Source organism: Peromyscus maniculatus, chromosome 4, assembly GCF_049852395.1.
Source record: "Peromyscus maniculatus bairdii isolate BWxNUB_F1_BW_parent chromosome 4, HU_Pman_BW_mat_3.1, whole genome shotgun sequence".
Classification (NCBI taxonomy): domain Eukaryota; kingdom Metazoa; phylum Chordata; class Mammalia; order Rodentia; family Cricetidae; genus Peromyscus; species Peromyscus maniculatus.
In genome coordinates this window covers 136,163,789-136,189,143 of record NC_134855.1, presented here as the reverse complement: position 1 = coordinate 136,189,143, position 25,355 = coordinate 136,163,789, and the positions used below count along the sequence as shown (strand labels likewise).

Genomic DNA, 25,355 nt, shown 5'->3' with positions numbered 1-25,355 from the left:
AAGGCAAAGTTCAGAGAGGTCACATGATTTTTCCCTAAGTGAAAGATTTGTCACTGGCCCCTCAGCCTGTGAAGCCCACGGTCAGGAGCTCTCTGCCAGCTGCCACCACTGCCTGTGGTCCTAACAGTGTAGAAGCCTCTCCCCTAAGCTTTCCTGATCCTGCTTGCACCCTGGTCTATTCCCCTGCTGTCTCCTTGCTTACCCCACCCCTTCCTAACCACATGCAGAGAGAGAGCTCCTCCTTCCAAAGCTTGCCAGCAGGTGCCAGGCTTCCATTCAGACCCGGAGCCTGACCAGTAGCCCTCCTAGTGCCTGCCCCCTCCTCTCTCTGGTCCACAGTCTGCTGCTGTCCAATGCAACAATATCTCAGCAGACTCTCACCTCTCTTGCAGACAGCATCTTTGCTGACCCTCAACTGCTACCAGAGTGACTTTCTGACAGGTCTAGAATTCAAGGCCACCAGGGTCTGGTTTCTCCCTATCTTTTACTTTTGTGACTCCGTCTCTGTGCTTCCGCTCTCACCCAGTCTCCAGGATACAGAGAGGCCCCTGACACCTTGCCTGAAGTGGGGTGCCCACCACCAGAAGACTGTCATTCCTACCAGACCCTGCTCCATTCGGGCAGCTTGGGATGCCATTATTTACTGACGGATCATATGTGGAGCTTCCTGAGGGCAGGAGGCCTGCCCATCTTCCCAGCAGTGTCTGGCAGGAGGCCCGGCATGGAGCTTCACTGCGAGGTGCTGAATGAAGCTTAGATGAGCTGCCTACACCTTCTCGCCACCCACTTTCTACTCCAGCCAGCCAGAGCTACTCACGCTTCCTCAGAGCTTCCTACTGTGGCTGCCATTTGGTCTCTCCAGACGAGGCCTCCAGGTAGGCCTGGCCTTCTTCCCCTTCCATTCCTCCTGGCAGAACCAAGTGATAAGTGTCCCAGACTCAACAGGGTGAAATGAGACACTAGGCGTGTGTGTGTGTGTGTGTGTGTGTGTGTGTGTGTGTGTGTGTGTGTCTATCTGTCTCTGTGTGTGCGCATGCACACATGTTCACACATGCATGGTGTGGTCCATCTGTTTTTATGCCTGCATTGCTGCAACTGGGTCCCCCCTCTGAGTGTGAACCCCCTAAGGGCTGCCCACACAGCCAGAGCTGCAGGAACAAGGGAAGCCGCTGGGCCCTCCCGAGTCACTGTCTGTGATGACAGTCATGACGAAGAGCCATATTTGTAGAGCACTCGGCATGAAGCACGTGCCAAGCACCTTCCCATGGCTTTTCACCAGAAAGACCTACCCCTGCCTCATTTTACAGACGAATTGAAAGAGATTCAGAGAAGCGGCGTCATTTCTGGAAGATGACACAGACAGGAAGTGTCTGGAACGCCGATCTCTTTCATCCCAAGGCTGCCAACTGCCAAGGTGAGCTGAGCCACACCCAGGTGGCCTGTGGTATGTGACAGAGGAGCCTCTTACTGCCCTCCTGCTGCCTCTGAGGAAAGGCTGGAAGCCACCACCTCCTGGCTCTCTAGGTGCTCTCCTGGGAGAAGTCTGGGCTGGGCAGACTTACCCTAATCTGCAGCCCCACAGAGGACAGGAGGCCCAGAAGTCTCAGAGTGAACAGAAGTCGTCAGGCTTGGGCTCCAATCCCCCGGCAAGGCTGAAGATTTTCCCAACAGCCTGGGCCAAATTTATCTGCCAATCCCCCAAAGAGCCGGCTCTAGCGTCTGTCTGGAAATGTCAGCCCGTGTGGTTGGAGGAACGCAAGGAGAGTTTTCCCCTAAATAGCAGGAAGCATATGGGAGGCGGATGGCGCCCGACGCCCCAACCTGCCAACTCTTGCTCAAGTGGAGCTAAAAGGGGCCCAGAAGGGTCTGGAATTCCTGCCACCTCCCAGGGAGGGGGAGCTGAAGACAGAGACGGAGACAGCAGCAGCGAACTGGGAAGAAAGTGGGTCCTGAAGGGTGGTGAGCAGGAGTGCCCGACAGGGACCCTAAAGCTCCTTCCACCAGCCACAGCAATGAGTTCATGGGACACTGGCCACAGGCATGGGACTTAGATGGTCTCAACTGGAACTTCGCAAGGACTCTGAGAGGGATTCCTGTTATGCCCATATCGCAGATGAGGAAACTGAGGTTTTCAGCAAGCACATAAAACCTAGGCTGGGAAGGACCTCCCATATCCTGAGTGGCGTCACAATACTCTGCAGATGCTTCCAGGTTACCATTCAGCTGCTGTTCAAATACCTCCAGGGCCAGGGAGCTCCTATCACCCCACTTACTCCATCTGCAGAGAGCTCTTCGTGTTCCAAAGGTTTTCCTGGCCCAAGTTAGCATCTCCTTCCCTGTTAGGACCAGAGCAGACCCTTCCAACTCGCAACAGAGACAGACAGGCAGTCAGGCCCCTGGAAGCCTCTGGTTTCCCCTTCCTGCCTCCCACCTTGTCCTCACATGCTTGCCCATCTGAGGACCCGTCAGCTCCCTCACCTGTGTCCGCCTTGATCATGGTAAGGAAGAGAGACTCCCCAGCCTCCAGGGATGACTGAGGGCCAGATCTCAGCCAACCTCTCTGGTCCCTGCTTCCCTCCTGATCTCCAGCCAACCTCTCAGCTGGAGGTTGGTGGACTCTGCAGAGCTCGGCTTTGCCACGCTCTTTCTGTCCTTCATTCAGACTCCTAGCAGAGTCTGTGGACACCCAGGCTCCATCAACTTGAAGCCTTGACCTGAAAGTGCAGGCCTTCCCCTCTCCCTCCGGCCAGGCTTTCAGCGACCAGCCAGCCCTCAGTGTCCCAGGACTTGTCAAGATTGTGGACTTGGTCCTATGATGGGGTTTTCTAGCCCATAGTGGAGGAACGAGGAGTGAGCTACCCACCTCTGAAGGGATGGAAACAGTGGCTAGGCATCTTGGGACATGAGTTCTGATAGTGATAAATACAGGATCCCTTGACAGGCCTTTGGGTCCCCTCCCTCCCATATGGGGTCTTGACCTAATCCCTGCAGACTGAGCTCCCAGCTGAAAGCAGGAAGCCCAGTGACACACCCCTCTCCCACAGCATCCTTCTGAGGATCACTGTCACCTCTCCAGCATGAAATGGCGACACCTACCTTGTTGTTCAAGGCCCATGGCCTGGGCCTGAAACCTCCTGTTTGACGGCTGTGCGCCCGCCACGTGCCCTGGACCTTGGGCTTGTGGCTACGTTCTTCCACCACTGTCTGAAGCCTGGGCCCCGGCATCACCTCTTCTAGGAAGCCTTCCTGGCTTCCAGGCCGGCCTTTGTGTTTCCTCTGTCCTCTGTGCACATTCTCTTAATTCCTCCCAATTCTAGGTAAGCCTTCTGTGGGCTCCCTTTTCACCCCTCAAACCTGCAGACCTTAGAGGCCAGGACTGCTCCCTTTTGAGGGAGGCATTTCCTGAACGACATCGGGGCCTCAAAGGTTCCCACATTCTGACTCACAGTGCAAGGCTGCCCCGGTGGGCTCTGACACTGAGGTCTGGTTCAGGACCCTATGGGAAGCTGCCTTGTTTCTTCTGATTATTACAAAGATCACATACCACTCTAGGAGCGGTGGTGCACATCTGTAATCCCAACAGTGCACATCTGTAATCCCAACACTTAAGAAGCTGGGACAGGTGCTGGGCGGTGGTGGCACAGACATTAATCCCAGCACTCGGGAGGCAGAGGCAGGAGGATCTCTGTGAGTCTAAGGCCAGCCTGGTCTACAGAGTGAATTCTAAGACAGCCAGGGCTATGTAAAGATACCCTGCCTCAAAATAAATAAGTAAATGAATGAATGAATGAATGAATAATAAATACATAAGAAGCTGAACAGGAGAATCCTGAATTTTAAAATCAGCCTGGTATACACAGTGAGACCTATCTCAAACAAACAAACAAACAAACAAACAAAACAACAACAACAACAACCCAGCGATAAAGTGACCATCTTGGGGGAATTCAGATGTTACAAACGGGGAAATGTGCCCCTGTAGGTCACAGCCTAAGACAAGCATCAGCCCACTCTATTCCTAGGGGGCAGTGCATAGGTCTAGGTTGCCAGTCTGAGCACTGAGCACCCCTAACAACAGGTTGAGGGATGGGCACACCCCAGAAGCTGACCGATTCACATCATGACTTGATTCAGGGATTAGGGTTGAACCGCCTGGGGAGAAATCGAACTGACTCCTCCAGACAGACATCTTGTCACTTATACAGGACATCTCTGTGAGATCTGGAACCACCACTGAGAAATCCAGTCCTGGTGACACTGTCTGAGCCCCTGGATCCAGAAGAGACTGAATTTCACAGTTACAAGCTCCACCCCCACGCCGGCTGCAAGGTAGGTATGGGTTTTCTGTCATTTGTACTAAAAAGATCCTGGATGAAATGAGTAAAAATTAAACTAGAGCCAACCCCCACATCAGAGGACATCACTACAAATGGTTTGACGACTGTCCTTCCGGAGCCAGACATGTCTCTCATCAGGAGATTGAATATACACATTTTTCCAATTAAAAAAAAAAAAAGCAGTGGACATCTAAGTAGGTACCCTGTTTCTCCTACCTTGGCCCTAGCATTCAGAAAAGACTCCAAATCCAGGGATCCTGCAACAATGTATCATTTTAATTTTTTTTTTCCTCAGGACAGAGCCTCACTATGTAGCTCTGGCTGTCTTGGAACTCACTATGTAGATCAGGCTGGCCTCAAACTCAGAGATCAATGCATCTTTTTTTTTTTTTTTAATTAACTTGTGTTGTGTGGGTGAGTTCAGTGTGTGTGTGTGTGTGTGCGCGTGTGCGCGCGGTGTGGAGGTCAGAGGACAATGTGTAGGCGTCAGCTGTCTTTTGTCTACCATGTGGGTCCTGAGGATTGAACTCAGGTGGTCAGGGTTGCTGGAAAGCGCCTTCACTCACTCAGCCATCTCGACAGCCCCCATGCTTAACCTCCTGTTTCCTTTATCTCCTATTTTTCCCTCAACAATGTGCCGTGGACATGTTTCCATGTCAACAAGGACAGAGCTACAGCGCTGTCTCCACGGTACAGAGAACGCTGTCAGCTGTGGACGGAATTTATTTAACCATCTCTCACAGACAGATAATTGGGTAGTTTCTAATTTATCACCATCATCAAGGGAAGTGTGGTGAGGCTGCGGCTGCTTGTGAAACAAATGCCTCTGCTTGTATGTGTCGGATTATTCACGATGGAGAGCCTGTGATTCTGAAAGTTTAGCTTCCTGAGCTGGAGTTTCTCTGCTTGAGACCGAAGCATCTAGAAGGCACTGCCTGTCTTTCCAGATGGGTGTGGTGGCAGCTCCAGGGCCAACATGTCTCCAACAGCAGCCTCTCTGGGGACAGTATTCACTGGTGAGGCAAGTTAGTAGGTCAAGGGGAGTGGACAAAGTTTGGCGGCTGGGGTGGGGTGTGGGTATGGGGAGGGGTGTTGCTGATCTAGGCTTTTGCTTGCCCTGTGCACAGAGCTACGCTGTCCTCCTTGGGCCTCATGTCTGTGACCCAGGAAAGAGGCAACGGGGGGGGGGGGGGCTGGCAGGGTGTGAACACCTGTGGTACCACACTGGTACTGTTCTAGCCCTGTCCAGATCCCAACCCTCACTGATGCTACCCATCTCTTCGTTTTGCAGGAAACAGCCCCACAGAAGGCAAGTGACTTACCCAAGGTCATACAGTCAAGAAGGAATAGAAATGAGGCACAGCCCGATCTGATTCCCCAATCCCTCAAGTCCGCATGGACCGGGGGATCCCTGGGAACAGCTTCCAGAAACTCGCAAACTTGTCGAAAATGGCCTCATGTTACCCATGCTGGCTTATAACCTCTTTTTTTTTTTTTTTTAAACTCCACCACACACTATGAAGTTCTTTCTGCAACAGTAAATTTAGATCCGGCCCCGTTTCTAACAGCCGCAGCAGGCACCCCTGTACAGCTGCAGCAAGCAGATTTAACTAGTCCCCTGATGATGGACAAGCGGCTTGTTCCCAATTGCCCTGCTACTACCAACAACGCTGCCCAGGGCGCCCCAGCAAGGCTGATGGGTGTCCTGTGAGGCAGTCCCCTGGCACAGCGTGGCCCTGAGCTGTTGGTAATCCACCTCACCGCGCTGGCCCCATCCCCTCTCACTCTGCTTATGTGGGTGGTTGTGTAACAGCAGTCCTTCCCCAAGCCTGGGTGCTCCGGGAGGGGTGCTGATGAGTGTAACCGTTCTCAGTAAACCTCCCTGGAATGTATGGGTGCCTCTGGGGCGAGTGCCCGGGGAGTTGAGCGGCCTGCTGGCTCCAGGCCCTGGAGAGTCTCGCTGCGTGCTGTGCCCAGCACCGGTCCACCTATTGCTCTGCCTTGGAGTGTGACTCTAGCTATACCCAGCTCCAGCTCCACCGAGGCCCTCAGCATGGAGTCCAGAAGTAGGGGGGGGGCACAGTCACCCACCATCACAGCCCTCGGAGCCTCAAGCTAGTCACTTCTCCTCTCCAGACTTCAGACCCTTCATCTGCCCAGCGGGGCAACAGTGCTGTTTCCATAGGGTTGTTCTGAGCTTGGCAAAGGGATAGATTCAGCACACAGTAGGCCTTCAGGCAGTGAGTTTAGAGGATGGGTCTGAGCCTGCCTCCTCTGACTGACCTCCTTACCCAGAATGAACTGGAGTCTTCCTCAGCCCCTCCCCAGGTGTCCCTTAGGATGTCTCACTCCTATCTGGAGCATGTGTTAAATGACCCAATGCCCTGCACTGGCCTTGTCACTAGCCCTCCAGCTGCCCATGACCGTGGAGAGACCTGCCTAGCTTCCCGCGTCTCAAACATGACAGCAGGGACAAAGAGAGGGTCCCCCGACCCTCTGGGATAGCTTCTGACCCCTCATCCTGGCTACGGAGGCCTGAGTTACCTGTCCGGTTTTAGGCATATACAAGTGGCTTTACCTTGGAGGCCTCACTCACCCCTTCCGTACAATGGGTAAAATGAGAACATCCGTGAAGATTTGACATGATAAAAAAAAGTTCAGCACCAGGCTGGGATGTAGCTTGGTGGTGGAGCACCTGCCTAGCAGGTATAAGCTCCTAGGTTCCATCACAGCAAAATTAAATAAATAAACCAGGTGTGGTGGTGTGTGTCTGTAATCCCAGCCCCCGGGGATTTCTATGAGTTCGAGGCCAGCCTGGTCTACACAGTGAGTTCCAGGTCAGCCAGGACTACATAGAAAGACCCTGTCTCAAAATAAATAATTAAAATAATACATACATATATAAATAATATTTTTTAAAAACAGAGGAAAATCCTTAGTAAGGCGCCTGGTACTTAACTGTCACTAAATGTTAGCTGTTATTGCTAGAGCTGCAGGTTTTTGTCACTTTACTGTGACATACACTACCACAAGGAACACAACGCAAGACAAAAGGTCGAGTGTGGTAAGTGACCAGAGGCCAAGGCTGTGCCCACCCCCAGGCCCACAGTCAGCCCCTTGTGTCTTCAGCTCACAGGTCTTCTTTGACACAGACAGCGGATCTCTTCCCAGACTTCCATGGCACCGTCACTACTGTCAGTAAGTGGACAAGAATCAATCAATCCATTGATCCACAGTGTGTGGCTGGCTCCCTGACCTCGATTCCCTGGGGACCTTGTCCTCCCAGCCGCCTCTGCCCAGGCACAGCGGCTCCCTGATGGCTTCCCAGTTCCTTAAATAACCAGCTTGTTAGCAAAATCGCAGCAGTAACACCTCCCTCGCGCCACCCCGGCCTCCATCTTTCCACGTGATCCTGACGGCTGCTCCCTCCGAGTGCCAAGGAATCCCTTCTCCGTCACTGGGCCACGCACAAGGGGGCCGTGAGCAATGGCAGCTGTGCCTCCAGAATCTGCCCAAGGGCGGAGGAGGCCTTGGAGCCATGCTCATCAGAGGCTAAGACCTCTGTGAGCTCATGAGGACTTGAGCAGAGGTGCTGAAGAGCACCAGGCATTCACCACAACGCCAGGCACCTAGTAACTAACTGCCCAAGAAATACCCGCTGCCTCACAGGCTGGCCCCGTGACACACACGGTCCTCAGGGAGACCCGGGCCTGCCTTGGGCAAGCCCAGGATGTCTGCCACAGGGCACTCTCTGCTCTCAGACCACGATGTCCTCAACACTGCCGTGGTGACGGCTTCTCAGCCAAAGGCAACAGCTGTCTCCGGTGGCGACAGCAGACCGGGCCCAAGCCAGGGGAACCAAGCTGGGGTGGGGGGCACTAATTAGTGGGGCCCCTTTCACAGTTACCAACAACGAGGCTGGCGCCGCACAAAATGTGCAGCGCCTGGCTCTCAAAGATGCACTCCATATCCATTATTGACAGTGAACTTCACGGGTTCCTATAGAATCCTAGAAATTTGCATATTATGCATATTCACCAGTCTTTTCCCTCTCATAACCATCTCATCAAGGAGGCTGGCAGCTGTTGGCAGATGGGAGGGCTGGAGACAAGGAGGCCGGCTCCGCCAGGAGGGCCCCTGCAGCAGCTCTCTGGGACCCCAGAAGGCTGATGTGTTTCTGGGTCCCGCTGGAGTCTGGTGAAAGATCATGAGGGATGCCCACGTCCCCCACTCCCTTCCTTGACCCTAGGCCCTGGGAAGCTGAGGCCACTCCAGAAGGCAGATCTTCAATCCAGGGTCCCATACTGTTAGGCTGAATGGTGGCTGGGGACCCTCAGGTTTCCTCACTTGTGAACTGGACTTATTAGGCCAGCAGAACTCTGGCGGAGGGCGGGGGGGGGGGGGGGGGGGGGGGGGGGGGGAGGTGTTCGAGAACAAGGAGATAAGTGAGCCAAGTACTGTGGTTGGCGCCATGTGGGCCTGAGGTGGCTGTCCCTGCTCTGTGGGAAGGATGACGGAGGAACCAGGCTTCGTGAAGACAGTGTAGGTGTGGAGGGACAGTCAGCCATAGGGCTGGGCCCAACACCTCATTGTGAGTTTAGGCAGGTGGGGCTGGAGGAGGGAGAGTGCCTTCTTGTCAAGCTACAGTCTGCAGCCAGGCTCCCTGCTCCTCTCCCCCCCCCAACCTGTGCTCGGCCCCTACCCCAGCCCTGGGTGTGGCATTTGAAATGTGCAGAGCTTGCTGTCCATCCTCAGCAAGGCTTTCCCTCGCTGAGGCAGTGCCCTGGGGAAATGGGTATCCTCACCATGCCCACCTCCAGAGTTGTCAGGAGGATGGCTACACCCAGCTGGTTAAACTGTAAGTTGTGCCCAGACGAGAACACTCTCGTGGAGGTCCCTCTGCCAGCTCGTGGGTGCTGGCAGTGGGAGGACTGGGCATTTCCCAATGGTGGCAAGCACCATGGTGGGTGAGGCGCCCAGGACGGTGGCTGTACTTACCAACCAGGGAGCTACGTGCACAGGAGAAACGGTGCCTGGCAAGTGTGCTGCAGACGACACCTCAGAAGTGGGTGTGGGACTGGGGACTGCCACACACATCCCTCCAGCACTCCATCAGAGGCATGCGTTGGGCCCTGGTCACACAGGGGGGCCACCAGGCTCCAGGCAGAGGGCGGCACCGGTGCCTGCAGGACACAGGAGGAACCCTGATTAGCCAGAGATGCGTGCCGCACCTTGACACCTTCAGACCAGCCCTAGGGAAGGGGCAAGGCAGCCCAGTTGTCATAGAAACCCAAGTGTTTGTGTAACACTGTATTTTCCAGAAAACCCTGGCACCCCAGCTCTTGGGAGGCCCACGGTGTCTTAGAAGTGGATTTGCATGTCATGCATATTTACAATGCCTTTCCCACCACCCACAGAATTTCTGCAGCAGCCCGCAGTGGGGAAGCCACGGTTCCCAAGTCCTTCTGCAGCTTGCTCCTCCCCTCACCCCTCCCCCTTGCCCACCTCACCAGGGAAGCGAGGAGAGGGACCAAAGTCACGCCACTGTGAGTTCAAATCTCAGCTTGGCCCCTCACTCATGGAAGGGATAATGGACAGGTGGTTTCCTCTCTCTGAGCTTCAGTTTCTCTTCTTGTGAAGAGCACTCTTCTGAGAGCTACTACTGGGAGGTCTCAGAAGGTAATGCAAACAGTATGCTGGCACAAGGCACTCCCTTGGGAGAGACCCTGGGAAGTGCCATTCTCCTGTCCCGGCAGCCTGAGTGTCTCCCAGTGAGATGGAGGGATGCCAGGCATCTCTGCCCGCCTGCCTGAGCAGGTTCCCCTGACTACTCCGCGCCTGGATGTTTGTTAATGGGAAGAAGGCTGTCCACTGCACACCTACCCAGGAGGCAGCTAGCTGACCCTGAGGCCTCAGAGGATGTCCCTCTCCCCTCCCATTCTACGGGTCACAAAACTGAGACTGAGACACCAAGGCAACATTAACATGAGGGCCAGAATCTGAGCAGCTAGACTCAGCCCCTCCACCAAGTCCTTAGAGGAGACACAGGGACCAGTTCACCACGGTAAGAAACAGGAAGGGGCAGCTGAGGTTGGGATGCTCAACATCTTCATCTGCTGGTCCCCAGACCCAGGGATGCTCTTCCAAACTCTCCCCAGGGTCTGCCCAGAAATGGCACCTCCCCCACATCAGTTCCTACACTGCCACCTGTGCAACAGACTTCATTTCCTCCTTTCTGAAGTAGGAAACTGAGGCACACAGCAAGGCAGGGCGGAAGGAAGGGTCCTGATGGGGTGTCTCCAAATCTCCTTAGAGCCATGACACTCCTTTGACGAGGAGCACACACTGATCACCAATGAGGGCAGAGCAGCAGTCTCTAACCCAGACCTCTGGTTGGTCCTAGGACAACAAAACCCACCTCCCCGAGGAAGAACACGAAAAAGAGGCAGGACCAGCGGGGGTTCAGGTAGCAGGAAAGGAGATGTGGAACTTAAGAACATTCTCAATGAGAGGACACATGCTCAGAAGTATGCATGGAAGACCTCCAGGTGCACTGTGGGGTGTGAAAATCCACAGCGTGCTCCACGACACCCCTGGGGATTCCCACCAAGTTGCCACTTAGAGCCAAACTCACCAGCATTACAGCTGAAGGAAGAGGTGACGGCAGAGAAAGGCATCCTGACCTGGGGGTCCCTAAGCCCCCTCGGAGCTCCCAAGTTCACCTGCTGAGGGAAGGCTGAAAGTCCCCCCCCCCATCTCCCCCTTGTCTGTGATGGGTAACAGACCCTAGGCTCCTGCTGTCTGTGAAGTCCATTTAAGTCTTGGACAATCTACATATAAGGCCAAGATTAAAAAAAAACAAAAACAAATCTATGCTAAAGACCTCATCTGCTCAGTGCCTCGGACACACACTGTCACAGGTGCCTGTGGCTTTGCAGAAAGGAAAAGTAGAATCAAGTCTGCTTTCGGCTGCCAAGAGCTGCGGTGAGGATGAGCGCTGAGAGCGGGAAGCATTTTCTGGGGCAATGGGGGAGGTTCTGAAGTGGACTGTGGCGATGGACACACAGCTCTGTGTATGAGCTAAAAGCCATCTAACTTCCAATTAGTAAAACATATGGCACGTGTGTTACAGCTCAGTAACTGTTAAATCCTTTGAAAAAAAAAAAAAAACAAAAAACAAAAACCAAAGCACAACAGAACTTGGTGGCCATCCATAATCCGAGAGCCTGTGGCCTCCTTGGGGTTCCACAGGGAAAACCCACAAACGTGCTTCCAAGAAGTCCTCTCTCCTAGAGGTCTGTGTGCTTCCGGGAAGCCACCAGATGTCTCACTGGTTGGGCTCCCACTGGCCCCCGGACCTCTTGGGACGTTCCTTCCATTGCTGAACACACTGCTGCTGGAGTGGCTCCATTTCTAGCCTCACGGATGCTGCCGCTCCTTCCGACTGGGATGCCACCAGCACAAAGCACCCTTACTTCACTCCCTGGTGCCAGCACTCAGCATGGCACTTGGCACCTAGTAGGCCCTCGCTAACTGAAGTGCGGAGCCAGACTTACAAACCCTAGCATGCACTCTCATGCTCCACTCCCTTCTAACCACGTGATCCTGAGGCGCCATGTCAGTGGGTCTCAATTCCTACCCCCAGAGGGAGCCAGGGATTAGCAGGAGTAATGGAGGTGAGAAGTTCTTCATGAAGCCTTCCCCTCCCACAGCTACCTGTCTCCCCAGAACCCCGCCTTTCCAGCCACCCATGCCCAAGCTCTGGTGTCATTCTGGACATCTCTCCCTTCTCCTGTGCAGATTGAGATGCTACAGGGGACCCACCTGCCCATCAGCCACTGCCATGCACTGAGTAACCACCAGCTCCTGCCTGGATTATCCATGTTGGCTCTGGGCTCCTCATTTTTTTTTTTAACTCTTGTCTCCATCACAGAAGCCAGAGCTGTCGGGTTAGAATTCAAGTCAGGCCTTACCCCTCCTCAGCTCTAAAACCTCCGGGGCCTCACTTGACCTCAAGTACAAGCTGGCAACCTTCAACCACCCAGCAGCCCTGGATCAGCTCCGCTCAAGCCCCGGTCCCCGTTAGCTTCCTTTCCTCCGGGTCCACCGGCCTCATGCTCTTCATTAGACACACCGGGCATGCGCTGGCCTCAGGCCTTTGCCTCTGCTCTTCCTGTGCCCAGCACACTGGCGGCCCAGATGTCCTCAAGCCCGATTCTCTCACTTCCTTCACAACCTCTCTGGTACTAGCCGCTTGACTGACTGATTGGGCCAGACCTCCATGTGCACTGGTCAACGACAGGCAGTTCAGCCCCACAGCGATAATTTTTAACTGATGATCAGAGGCTCTGCGTCAAAGTTCAGGCTCTCAGTTATGAAGCAGAGTGACCCTGGGCAAGCATCTTCCTGTTTTTGTTTTGCTTTGACACAATGTCTCACTGTGGAATTCTGACTGGCCTGCAACTTGCAGGTTGGCCTTGAACTCGAAAAGATCTGCTTGCCTCTGCCTCCCTAGCGTTGGGCTGCCCTGTCTTCTGGGCAAATGTCTTAAGTTCTCTGTGCCCGGTTGCTGATATCAAAGATGGGGGTGGTTTGAAGTCCCTCCTCAGGCAGCCGCGGTGAGGCTCAGAGGGACACAAGATGCTGTTACTCCCTGACCATTTATTTCACTGAACGTTCCTAGCGCCCAAGTTTGTGGCCTGCCATCCTCTGCAGTATCATTACCAACAGGACACATAGCCTGTGGGCCCCTCCCACAAGGTGCTCGCTCCCATCCGGGTCAGAGCTCTGTCAGTTCCCTGGGTCAGAGACAGAGCAGCGGGCGTTTGAAGCTGATCAACAAAAGTAACATTTAGTAAATATTTCCGATGGTAAGTGGATACTTACTGACCTACTGAGGAGCTCCCGCTTTCCCCGCTTCCACTCACAGGCCTGGTGCTTCTCTGCAGCCCACCTCACCCCTCAGAGGTCCTAGATCCACGGTGGGTTGCCCTGTGCCCATCTCACACGGTATGTGAGTAAAGCCCGGGGATGAACTTCCCCAGACTCTAACCTCTTCTGCCATCCTCTAACTGGTCACCTTCCGGGGCTATCACCAAGTGACCAGGAGCTCTTCTGTCCCTTCCCATAGCCTCTCATCTTCTACATCAAAAATCCTGTCCCTGTCTTGAAGACTCCTGCACGTCTTTCAAATGGTCCCGACCCCCAGGGCCAGCCATCTTGCAGACCCATCATTTCTGCTCCATCTTGTGGTCCCGCTGCCTCCCTAAATTCACTTCTGTAGAAGGCTCCTTCCAAGACATGAGCGGGGTGGGGCTCATGCCACAGCTGGAAAGTTGAGTCCTCAGCAGCTCCTGGTCATGGGGAGAGGGCCTTCCACCAGGACTCAGCCAGGCCACCGCCGAAGCCGCTGGCCTTGCCACCTCATGCAGTTCAGCAGCGTTTGTTGTCCCAAAATATAATTTACAAAACAGATTTATACAGGCAATTCTAATTCAATAAACATAAAATGGGAAAGTGGTTTCTTTTCCTTTTTTGTTTTTTGTTTTTGTTTTTGTTTTTTCCCAGACAGGGTTTCTCTGTGTAGCTTTGCACCTTTCCTGGAACTCGCTCTGTAGCCCAGGCTGGCCTCGAACTCAGAGATTCGCCTGCCTCTGCCTCCTAAGTGCTGGGATTAAAGGAATGCACCACCACCACCAACTGGCAAAGTGGTTTCTAAAAGAAGCACTGATGGTCCCTCCTGTCCTAGGCTCTCCTCAGCCGGCCTGTCCTGCCTCCCTAAGAGGCTTCCTCTGTCCCAGGCCCCCTCACTCAATGCCAAGGCAGTGACCTGCTGCCCTACTCAGTGACGTGGACACTGACCTCCCTCCTCCTCACCCCAAACCCTAGGCTCCTCAGCCTGTTCCACAAAGCCCCTCTCCCAGCTGCCTCCCAGCCTTGCCTCAGGCTCCTCAGGACACATCCACATACTCGAATAGGCCCCACCCCCTCCCTGCAGTCCATGGCTCCCCATGATACCACCAATCGCTAGAGTCCCTGTAGCAGAAATACGGGCACCATCCCAACTCCTTCCTGCCCATCCCTCTACAGAGCCTGCTTCCAGACTGCCCTAGCCCCCTGGACAACTGCCTCTCCTATTCCCACTACCATCTCCCTCACAGCACGGGAACACAAGCCATTTGGCCACCATCCACCACCAAGCTACCCGGCCCTAGTTTACGGGTCCACACCAGCTGCCCCCAGCTTCTCACAGACCACCCTCGAGGCCACATGGTAACTCAGGCCTTCACTGGCCACGATAGTACGAAAACAGCCACAGAACCCACCCTTGGGCTCATGATTCTCACTCACGAGCTGGACTGTGGTAGAAGAATCCTGTGAGGCTAAACAAGGCACAGACATAAGCAGGGACCTGCGGTACGGGGTGGAGGTGGAACTGAGTCAGGCAGAGGGCAGGATGGAAGGGTCCACTGTGGCTGACTCCAAAGGGACCTGGAGGACCCAGTGGGACTTGGGATTTTCTCAAGCATGAACTCTGGAGCCACACATCCCAGTCCCGCCCGGCAGCTACTGACCTTGGAGGGGTGACCTTAGTGTTCCGTCTGTGAAATGGGAATCCTGTATGCCTCTTACCAAGATCTGATGTGAGAGCCACAGGAACCCCTGCACACCCCATTCACTCCCCTCAGCACAGTGGCTGCTCTTTCCTCCTCTCCCTGCCGGGGGGACGTCCCCAGATCCCCCAGTATATTCCCTAACCTCAGAGGGTACTGAGCTTTGTGCACACCATGCTTTGTCCTGTTCACACATCTGTGATAAAGCTTCACTTAGAAGTAGGCAGAGTAGAAATTAATAACAATAACTAATAATAAAGTAGAATTATAACAATATGCTATAATAAAAGGTATGCAAATGCGCTCTCTCCCTCTCTCAAAATATCTCATTGTACTGAGGCCTTGACAATCTCAGCATACAATTGGGGTGGCTAGGATGGCTATGAAGAATTGTGAACACCCACCAGTCAGCTGGCAGGCAGTGGAACGTTTTGCCCAGAGGAGGTGCCACCGAGCCTTAGCTGCTAAGCCCATGCTCAGTGGCTGGTGGGGCTTGGTTATGTTTGCGCAGGATGCAGCGGGCTGGCCAGAGCCCAGGACTGGGCAGAGAGGCCAGCCCCGGCTCTAAACTCTGTCCTTCTCCTTCCTCGCCTCCTGCCCTGAGCCAGTCTTACCCACTGGCTGTAGGCCCAGATCCACCCCCAGCAGCCATGAGATGCTAGCACCACCCTTGATTTGGAGAGGCAGAGGCAGTTGCCCCGAGCTGGATCTGGGAGCTGGTGCCAGGTGGGGCGGCTCCCCTCCGAGGGCCTGATCTGGCCGCCTGTCATCTCTCACAGCTGCAGAGCAAGGCCTGTCAGCAGTCATAGCAGAGCCTGACACATGTCACCACCATTCCAGAGGCCCCCGATTCCTCCTCTACCCTCTCAGCTCGGCAGGCTGCTGGTCACCTATTGTGCATGGGAGGGCACTGTGTGGCCTCGGGCTGCACGGTAAGTGGATGCCTGGGCAGAAGCAAACTCCGGTGAGTGACATTCAAGCCCCAGGACTCGCCCCAGAGTTAGACGTGTCCCCCGTGATCAAATTCTCACATCCCATGGATGCACATTTTTTTCAAGTGGGGGGGGGGGATATTGTGTGCAAGAGGAATACTCTGAGGCACTGTCCACACAGGGCTCCAGCCCACCGGGCTTGCAGAACCGAATCCACGAAGTCTAAGAGCAGCACATGGCTCGTGGCTGCCCTCCCGCTCAGGACCTGGTGGCCTTGGGCACCTCAGTCTCAGACCCCATTTCCAGGGTGTTCACAATACACTAAACACACCGTTGCCTTGCTAGAAAGAGCTGAACCATGAACCACTGGCTGGCTTTCAAACCGAAGGCTACGCCACACCCTCCACTTAGCTGCTTGTCTACAGCCCAAGGTCACTCATGAAACAGCTGGCAGCCCCCCTGCCCTGGGTCAGATGTGGACAAGAGCCAGGCATGCTTGTCTTTGTTCTCACAGAACAGTGTGGTGGGGGTGCACCTTACACTAATGTTCAAGACGAGCGTGTGGTCTGGAGGAGCCAGGGAGGGCCGCAGAGGGCAGACCGCTGCTGAGCGGCATGGCCCTTCACACCTAGCACTTATATCCATTGCCATCTATTTGTGCCTCACAGCCACCCCACCCCCTGGAAGCCTCATCCAATTCCTCAGGGCTCTGGCGCAAATACAGAGAACACGGTGCCCTGCACACAAACATTTGGGCTCCTACTCCATAAGTGGCCCCAAACTGGGCCACAATGAGGACAAGATGAGTCAGGCAGTGTCCCTGGAACACCCAATCCCACGGGGGTGGCAGATACGTAAACAGACATCGCAGTCCACACGGATGGGTGGAAGCCCAGGGCTATGGGACCGGCAGCCAGCCTGGGGGGTGGGGAGTGGTGTGGACATATGGGAAAAGAGGGCTCTGCCTGGGTCCACCAGGCAGGCAGCTGGGAAACGAACGGAAACCGCATGCCATGTTTGGGAAACTTCTGCACGGTGGGGAGCCAGCCTGTAGACCCCAGAGAAGGAGGGAGACATGGGGAGGTGGAGAGGCCTGGAAAGACAGGCAGGGACTCAGTCATCCAGAAGGTCTTGTCCTGCCTGTTCAGAGACCGTGGTCTTTTCCCTAAGAGCAGTGGGGAGCCCAAGCACTTGGTCGGTTTCCTGTGGAAAATAAGCAACCCACAGCTCAGTGGGGGTGAACTTGAGGTGTTGGAGAGACCTGGGACAATGAAGGTGCTCTATCTGGGTCTGAGTCAAGAGACACTGGGTTCTAGAAGCCAGCCAGGGGGTTAGGTGGAGTGCTCGCCCAGACTGCACCAAGTTCTGAGGCCCCTGGGTCCCCAGCTTTGCATAAAATCAGGTGGTGGTTTATGTTCTAATCCATGCTGGAGGCAGGAGGATCGGAAGTTCAAGGCAAATCTCAGCTTCATGTCAAGTTCAAGGCAGCCTGGGATACATGAGACTCTGCTTCAAAAAAAAAAAAAAAATCAAAGAAGAACTGGGGAGATGGTTCATGGCTCGTGGCTTAGTCAGTAAAATGCTTGTCATGCAAGATGAGGCCCCCCTGGAAAAGCTGGGCACTGCAGTATCTGTTACCTCAGAGCTGTGTGTGTGTGTGTGTGTGTGTGTGTGTGTGTGTGTATGTGTGTGTGTGTGTGTGTGTGTGTGAGAGAGAGAGAGAGAGAGAGAGAGAGAGAGAGAGAGAGAGCGCCGAGTGTACAGGCGGATCCCTGGAGCTCACTGGCCAGCTAGTCTAGACACCGTACATCAACTTTTGGCCTTCACATATTTGTGCGCACACACACAATCTTAAAACCCATAGAAGCCATCCAGACTTAGGTAGTAGGGGCCTAGAGGGCAAGGAGATGGTGGGGGTAACTCCCAGCCTTCAGTTCTGATGAGTAGGGGAGAAGGGTCATGGAGGCCCTGACTTTCAGCTGTAACATGGTCACACAAACTGTTCTTTAAGGGCCAATGGCAAATATTTCAGGTTTGCAGGACACGCAACCTCTCATCCAAGGCAGACACAGATATCCGTGGACAAGAGAACTGTTCGTTGTAGCCTGAAGCCAAAAACATCCAACTGCTTCATCCAATCAGAAGATCATCAAACCATAGTGTGTGTGTGACCTCCACAAAATGGAATAGTACTGAGCACTTAAAAGGGATAAGATCCAGTGTGTTCCAAAATTTCAAACTGACTGCAAGAAGCTAGACACTAAAATTATTTATCACCGCATATTTCTATTTATACGACCTTTCGAGAAGAAGCAAAATTATAGGGACAGGAAGAAATCAATGACCTGGAGTGGGGACCGGCTGCCACCAGGCAGAGGAAGCCTGGGTTGTGGTGCTGGTTGCACACTGTGTAAATCTGTAGAGCCCCACCAGGATGAGTACTTAAATGGACCGGTATGTAAACTGCATGGTTAGAAAGCAGCCAATGCGGGGTGTTCCAGGGGGCCCTCCAAAGGACGATGCCATCATACTCAGGTCAGGGAGAGGAGCACGCAGGCCTGTGGGCAGACATCACTCGGGACACCCTAAGCAGGTAGGACCCTGAATGAGAACTCTCCAGGAAAAGGACTCAGAGATCAGGAGGTTGGATGTGTCCCCTGGGAGAGACTGGTCTCAGGTGCCGGCCAGCACAGAACTCTGCCCTCCCACCCTGCTGCTGGCCTCACCCGTGCTCTCCATAGTTGCCAAGGGTCAGTGGGGAAGGCAGGCTTCTGAAGAAGCCCTTCTGGATGCCACGCTGTTGCTCGGTGGCCTCAGTTATCTAGGGAGAGGCCTTGTGGTTGCAGGGTAAGGGGACAACCAGCGCAGAATGGCCCCCTCCCTACATCTTCAAGGAAGAAACTCCCATGTGGGACAGGAGCACATTTCCATCTGGTTTAAGCTATTCTGTGGGGGCCTGTCACTCAGAGGCAGACACTCACAGCTTTCGCATGAAAATGTTCATTTCAGACTCTGACCATGAAGCCTGTGCCAGAGAAGACCACATCTGACTCGTTCTCCGCGGCTCTCAGGGACAGCCCAGGCTAAGTGCTCACTACCTACCTGCCGAATAAATGCAAACGAACAGGGCAGTACAGACCCCCTGGCCATGCTCAGCCCCCATTTCCTGTCTCACCCACCTCTCACGGCCACTGTGCAGACTGCAGAGTCCCCCTCCCTTCCGCACTGCGGCCACACTCCTCAGCCTGCACCACGCCATCGGCAGGTCAGGGCCCCGCCTCTCCTGACGGCCTTGGCCACAGGCTGGGAGTAAGCAGTGTTGCCCACGGGCCGCTCAGTCCTCCCAAGCTCCTGTCCCAACGTCCCCAAGTGCTGCCCACACATCTGGCTGCCACACAGAGCCCAGTGAGGGCAAGAAAGAGTGGCTTAGGCAGAACTCGAGGCAAGAAGAAAAGCTGGGGGCAAAGGTCCCCACATATCACGGACACCAAGACTGGGGTGTCCTCTCAAGCTTCCCTGCTGACTATTTCTCCCTCAGAGCCTCCAGCAGCAGCACTAAAGACCCCGTGAGAAGGAGCCTCGTTTCCATAACCAACCCGCCCTTACCCACGGCAGGATTCATTTCATTGGAATAGACTTCAAGGTCAGAGTATGACTCGGTTTTTAGAGCAGAGAGGTGGGTGGGTAAGGACCGGGGCTGGCAGGCACGAGGCGGGGTCAGGGTGGGGTCTAGAGGTCTGGAGCTCCTTGAGCTATGCCAGGGGAACGAGCAAGAAAACAAAGGGGCTTGTGTAAGGCACAGCAGCGCAGATGAGCCACCTCCTCTGCGTAGATCTGCAGCTCTTCAGCCCACTCGACGCTCCAGGCACAACCTGTTTCTCCTGCCTGCATCACGTCGTGGGCTCTGCTCCTCCATCCGCAGCACCATCTGCCAATCTCAGCTGTGAACATCCTCCTCACTCTGCATGCTCTCCCTGGGATCCCAGGGCATGCCAGAGGCCTGCCCTATGGCTCTGCTCGGGCCTGGGTGCTGGTGCCAAAGCTACCAGAACCTGCCCTCTGAGGCCTGTTAGGGCCACCAGCCCTGTGGATGCAAGAGCTCTTTTCCTGAGCCTCCCAGACAGCTGCCCTGGTCTCCCCCATTATCCAGTGTGGGGTCACAGCCCTGCACACACCATGAGCTCTGCCCAAAGGATCCCAATGCATGATGCATTCCAAGGCAGGCCCTCTGGCCACACAGGTGGGGAGCAAACATCTGCAGAATAGAGAATGGAACAGATTGGGAAGCTGTCCTGAGGGCCTGGAGAACTGTCCTGGATTGGCAGGTGAGTCTGCTGTTCACTGATGTCACTGTTCACACTCATTTACCAAGGGGCTGACAACAGGTGACACTAACTACTGTTGACAGGGAAGCTCCCAACAGCAAAGGGCAGACCTGTCCTGTCTGGAGTCTACCCTCCTCATAACCAGGTGATGTGGGTCCTGTCTTCTCCCACTTCATAGGCAAGCAGCCAAGTCTCATGGCTGGAGAGCGTAGAGCTGGATCTAAACCCAAGCCAACTATGTCCATGTCCAAAAGATGTACTGTGACCATGAGCCTTGGCCCAGACCTCAGTCTCTACCCACAGTGGGGTGGAGTGCGTGTACTGAGACAAACCCCACACATTCATCACCCATCCAGCAAGAAGAGAGCCAGGATCTTCTAGGACTGGGTTCCCAGGCAGCTAGGGCAGGTCCCCAAAGATTCTCACTTTGCTTCAACATTTACATCTACATAATGGGGCAGTAAGGTTAGCTGACCCCTAGGAGCCTTGCCTTACTGCTGGGACATTCCGAGAACCTTGCCTTCCCTTCCCTGTGGCCTTGATTTTCCCATTTGTAGAGTGGTTGAGGGCAGAACCAATCCCATGAGATCCAGTACTGGGGCTTTCCAAGGCCACATCAACCTGAGCTTCCTGAAGCTGGGTCTTTGGGAGGACTTTCCTGCACCGTTTCCATGGTGATGTTAAGGCCTAGAAAGGGAGTGGCGGTGTCTGAACCTGGAGCTGGCATGCTGGCTGCGCCCCTCCAAGGAGGTGCTCACTGTGCCCAGTAGACGTTGTGAGGGGCAAAGTGGCCCTTTGGCTTTGGGGACTCTCCCAGAGCCTGCTGCCTCCACACAGAGGGTAAGGGCAGTCAGCGTCAAACCCCTCCAGGAGCTGGCCGCTGGCCATGGTGCTGAAACCACACACTTCTAAGAGCAGGCTCTGCCCTGCACCAGCTTGCCAGCTGGGAATCAGGAAGACTGATGGAGAGGGATACAGGGGGAAGCGTGGCCGGCTGTGAGATCTTGCGCCAGTTCAGTGGCTGGGGGCTCAGTTCCCTCAATGGGAATGCAGAGAGGCAGTCACAACGGATGGAGAGGCCCAGAGTGTCAGCTCCCACGATCAAGGTGGTAGATGAGCTTTGAGAAGGTGCCATGAAAGGATGCCGACTCTTGTGCCCCCCAAGGGTTTTTCTGTCCCTCCTTCTGGCACTCCTGGGAAATAATGTTCACAGAGAGGCGAAATTAGCTGCCCAAGATCACGTAGCTAGTGAAGTGGAGCGCAAAGTTCAGACCAGGTAGCCTTAAAAACCATCAACTCTATCCCCTCTCCATGGTCAGTATCCATTTGGGGAGCTCAAGTCAGGAAGGGCCTGACTTACCACGATTCATCCAGAAAGCCTCCCAGAATAGACCTCTTCAATGCTCTCCAAGAAGGGCTCCCAGGCACTGTGAACGAGAATCTCCCCTCCCCCACCACCACCTATGCTGCTGGAGCCACAGGCTGGCCGCTGCCTTCATGACAGTCTCTACCCTGCTGGAAGGTCCTCTATCAAGGCAGAGACATGAGTGGACTACAGAGAACACGTGTCAGGTGTGGCCAAGGGCTGGTGGCCACATGGTGCCTGTTAGCGCCCTTACTGGCAGGCGTCTGAGCACCACAGAGGTGGTGCCAGGAGACCACAGCTGGGCTCCTCTAGACCCAGGCATGCACCTGGCTGGGCCCCTCCAGACCCAGGTAAGCACATAGCTGGGCCCCTCCAGACCCAGGTGTTCACCTGGCTGGGCCCCTCCAGACCATGGTAAGCACACAGCTGGGCCCCTCCAGACCCAGGTAAGCACACAGCTGGGCCCCTCCAGACCCAGGCATTTACCTGGCTGGGCCCCTCCAGACCCTGGTAAGCACACAGCTGGACCCCTCCAGACCCTGGTAAGCACACAGCTGGGCCCCTCCAGACCCAGGTAAGCACACAGCTGGGCCCCTCCAGACCCAGGTAAGCACACAGCTGGGCCCCTCCAGACCCTGGTAAGCACACAGCTGGGCCCCTCCAGACCCAGGTAAGCACACAGCTGGGCCCCTCCAGACCCAGGTAAGCACATAGCTGGGCCCCTCCAGACCCTGGTAAGCACAAAGCTGGGCCCCTCCAGACCCAGGCAAGCACACAGCTGGGCCCCTCCAGACCCTGGTAAGCTGCTCTAGACCCAGGTTTGCTCCCAGCCTGATCCTGTCCCTGTCCTCTGATGAGTGGGGTGTATGCTCACACACAGGCATACACAGATGTGGTTCAAATCCACTGGACAGGGAGGTGGGGGACTCCTGGTAGCCTCAAACATCCAATTTTCACCTTGAGGAGGTCCCTGGGGTCTGGAAGGAGTGGGGATCTAGCGAGGTGTTAAAAGGGGGATGGAATACAAAATCAGCTCCTCCCCAGCTGAGTGGCCATGAGTGAATCAAGGACATTTGTCCCATGTGGTGTCATCTCTATATCAGGACTCCTAGGCCTTGTGTGAGGAGCACAGGAGCATGTGACTGAGCCATTTAAATCCGGAGTTGTCCAGTGGAAGCCCAGTGAGTGGTTTTAACAAGGAACGCCATGACTAGATCCCATCCCGATTCCACGCCCAAGCCACAGCTACCTTATGTCAGGATCTCGGCAACACTTACCTCTCCAGACAGTCTCCCCAAGTGCCCCTTCAACTCACTCTTGTGGAGGACAGGAGTCTGTGTGAATCGGAGAGGGAGCTGCTCCCTCCCTCCCCAATATCTAAACTTCCTTTTTATTTACTTATTTACTTTTATTTTTATGTGAATTAGCATTTTGCCTGCGTCTGTGTATGCCTGTGTAAGGGTGTTGGAGCCCCTGAAACTGGAGTTACAGGCAGCTGCTGTGTAGTTGCTGGGAATTGAACCCAGGTCCTCTGGAAGAGCAGCCAGTGCTCTCAACCTTTGAGCTCTCCCTCCAGCACCCTAAACTTCTAATTGAGATTCGGGAGGCTCTTTAAGGTCCTTCTCCACTCCTGCTCCAAACTCGGCACCATGTCCCTCATCGCCCACTACCACAGGCTCCCTTTTCCCAGCAGTCCCACAACTGGGCTCTTCATTCCCTGGTTTCCCCTATGTCACCCCAGCTGAGAGGCCTTCCCTGGCTGCCTGGGCTCGAAAGCATCCAATACCACACACATACTAGCTTTGGTTTTCAGTCTCTGTCATCAGGCAGAGGAGAAAACACCCCTGCCAGCAGCTGGGGCAACCGTGTGTGCCTCTCAGGCTACAAACCCTGTCCCAGGTCCCTCTGCCATGAAGTCCTAGGTATACCACCTGACCTCTGGGACAGAGAAGACAGTCTGAGCCCCTCCCTTCCAGCGGGCCGATTCCATCCAGGCCCCGCCCAGTGCTGACCCACTTCTGGAGCTTCTCTGAGCTCAGATGGTTGCTCCCCGAGGGACCCAATCCCATAGATCATCGCTGATTCCACGGAGGGGGGGTGGCCGCTGGTGCTCATGTACTCTGTGGCCATTAATCAACATCATTGGGACGGAGGATGTCACGGGGCCTTTGGTGGGAGCTGGGCCTGGCCTTCGAGGCTTGGGAAGCTGCCAGGTTCGAGGCCTCCAGCCCCTTTTCCTGGACAGGTTCCTAGCCTGACACCCTCACCTGTCCATCCCATCGATCCCCTCAGTTCAATCCAAAAGATGCCCCCAGCCTTCCCTACAGACACACCCCCAGTTTCCCTCGGTGCACTCAACTCTATCAAAGAGGAAACCGAGGCTCAGAGAGGATTGGCTTGCCCCAGACACAGCAAAACACAGCAAGACAGTGGGCTCCTGGCCCAAAGGCTTCTGGCTTTGCCCTCTTGGTGGGGAGATCCTGCTCCAGGAAGAAGGCAGGGAACGCTGATGAGCCCAGGAGCACTCTCCTGGCTGCTCTGCGGGTGTTCCCACTCATTCCCTGGACCTCAGATGTCTACTTTCCTGGCCAGAGACTCCTAGGGAAATACTCCTCTTGATCCTGATACTCTGACCCAAGTGTTCTGCCTCTGCTTGCTCTCAATGACAGAAACTAGATGGGATGAAGGGTCTGCAGAGAGCTGAGCCCGTATCACTAGCTGGTAGAAGCTGGGCTGCCATGGTGCCTGCGGAGTTCTGAGGACCGTGTACCTGCAGCTTCAGGAAACGCTGGAAGAATGGAGCAGGAAGATGGGCCAGCTCCTCCTCTACAGCCTGGGTTGCTCTAGCAAACCTGTTTTCCCATCTCTGCCAACCCAGTATTTACTAAGTGTCTATTGCATGCACCGGAGTAGACTGACCACCTGAGTGCAGGGCTCCGAGACAGGACACCCACCTCCTCCTGCAGGAACAGTGGCTTTCGAGGCAAGGGGCCCTCTAGCACTGTTTCCCCATCTTTAACCTATGAACAGAGGGAATGGTTCCACTTTCAGAGGGTGACCGTGGGGTCAGAGTCCCGTGCAAGCGGGGCCATCCTGCCTGCACACAACGTGTACTTGACCAAGGCCAGGAGTTCTTGCTGGCGGTTGGGGGTAGGACAGCCATCAGAACACATGACTCTGAGCTCCTGGCCTGGGGCAGACCAAGCTGGTAACAGGATCACGTTGTGATTGGTGTTGCAGGGCCTGAGAGACAGAGAGAACCACAGGTCACACTGGCCGCAGGTTCTGCAAAGAGGGGATGGCTGGGCGACAGCCCTGTGGCTGGACACGCCTTGCTAGGCGTCAGAGGATCTGGAGAGAGGCTGGCAGTCAGGGAGGAGTGAACTGGGTCTCAGTTCCCCTCGCTACACCAGCGTAGTGGGAGCACCCCTCTCTCCTCAGAGGAAGCCCCCACTGGCTGTCTGCTCCAGCCTGGGCCTAGGGAGGTGAGAGGTGCTCAGAGCCCACTCCGCTGGGATTGACCTTGGCTGTGTCTCTTCCCCTCTCCCCCTGGAGCTGACTCAATGCTACCAGTGGTGCCTGACTCACCCCTTCAGTGACAGCTACTTATGCCACCCCCTCCGCCTCCCAGTCCCAGTAATGGAGCTCTTCGGCTCATACCCAACCCCTTCCCCACCAGCCTCCAGACAGCCACCAGGGGGCCTGTCCTCCCAGAAGCCCAGCTCCCTACTGGGAGGTCAGAGGGAGGTCCTTTCTGAGAAGCAATCCCTCTTCTCTCTACT

At 55.0% G+C, this 25,355-nt stretch overlaps 1 protein-coding gene across 4 annotated transcripts in view; it reads right to left on the bottom strand.

Annotated features, from left to right (window-relative positions):
* Dlgap4 (DLG associated protein 4) overlaps nt 1–25,355 on the bottom strand; it is a 158,679-nt gene that overhangs the window by 96,737 nt on the left and 36,587 nt on the right. For all 4 annotated transcript variants that reach the window (XM_076571044.1, XM_076571042.1, XM_076571043.1 and 1 more), the window contains exon 2: nt 9,336–9,520. The gene's annotated coding sequence lies outside the window, so the exon portion shown is untranslated. The remainder of the gene's footprint in view (nt 1–9,335; nt 9,521–25,355) is intronic.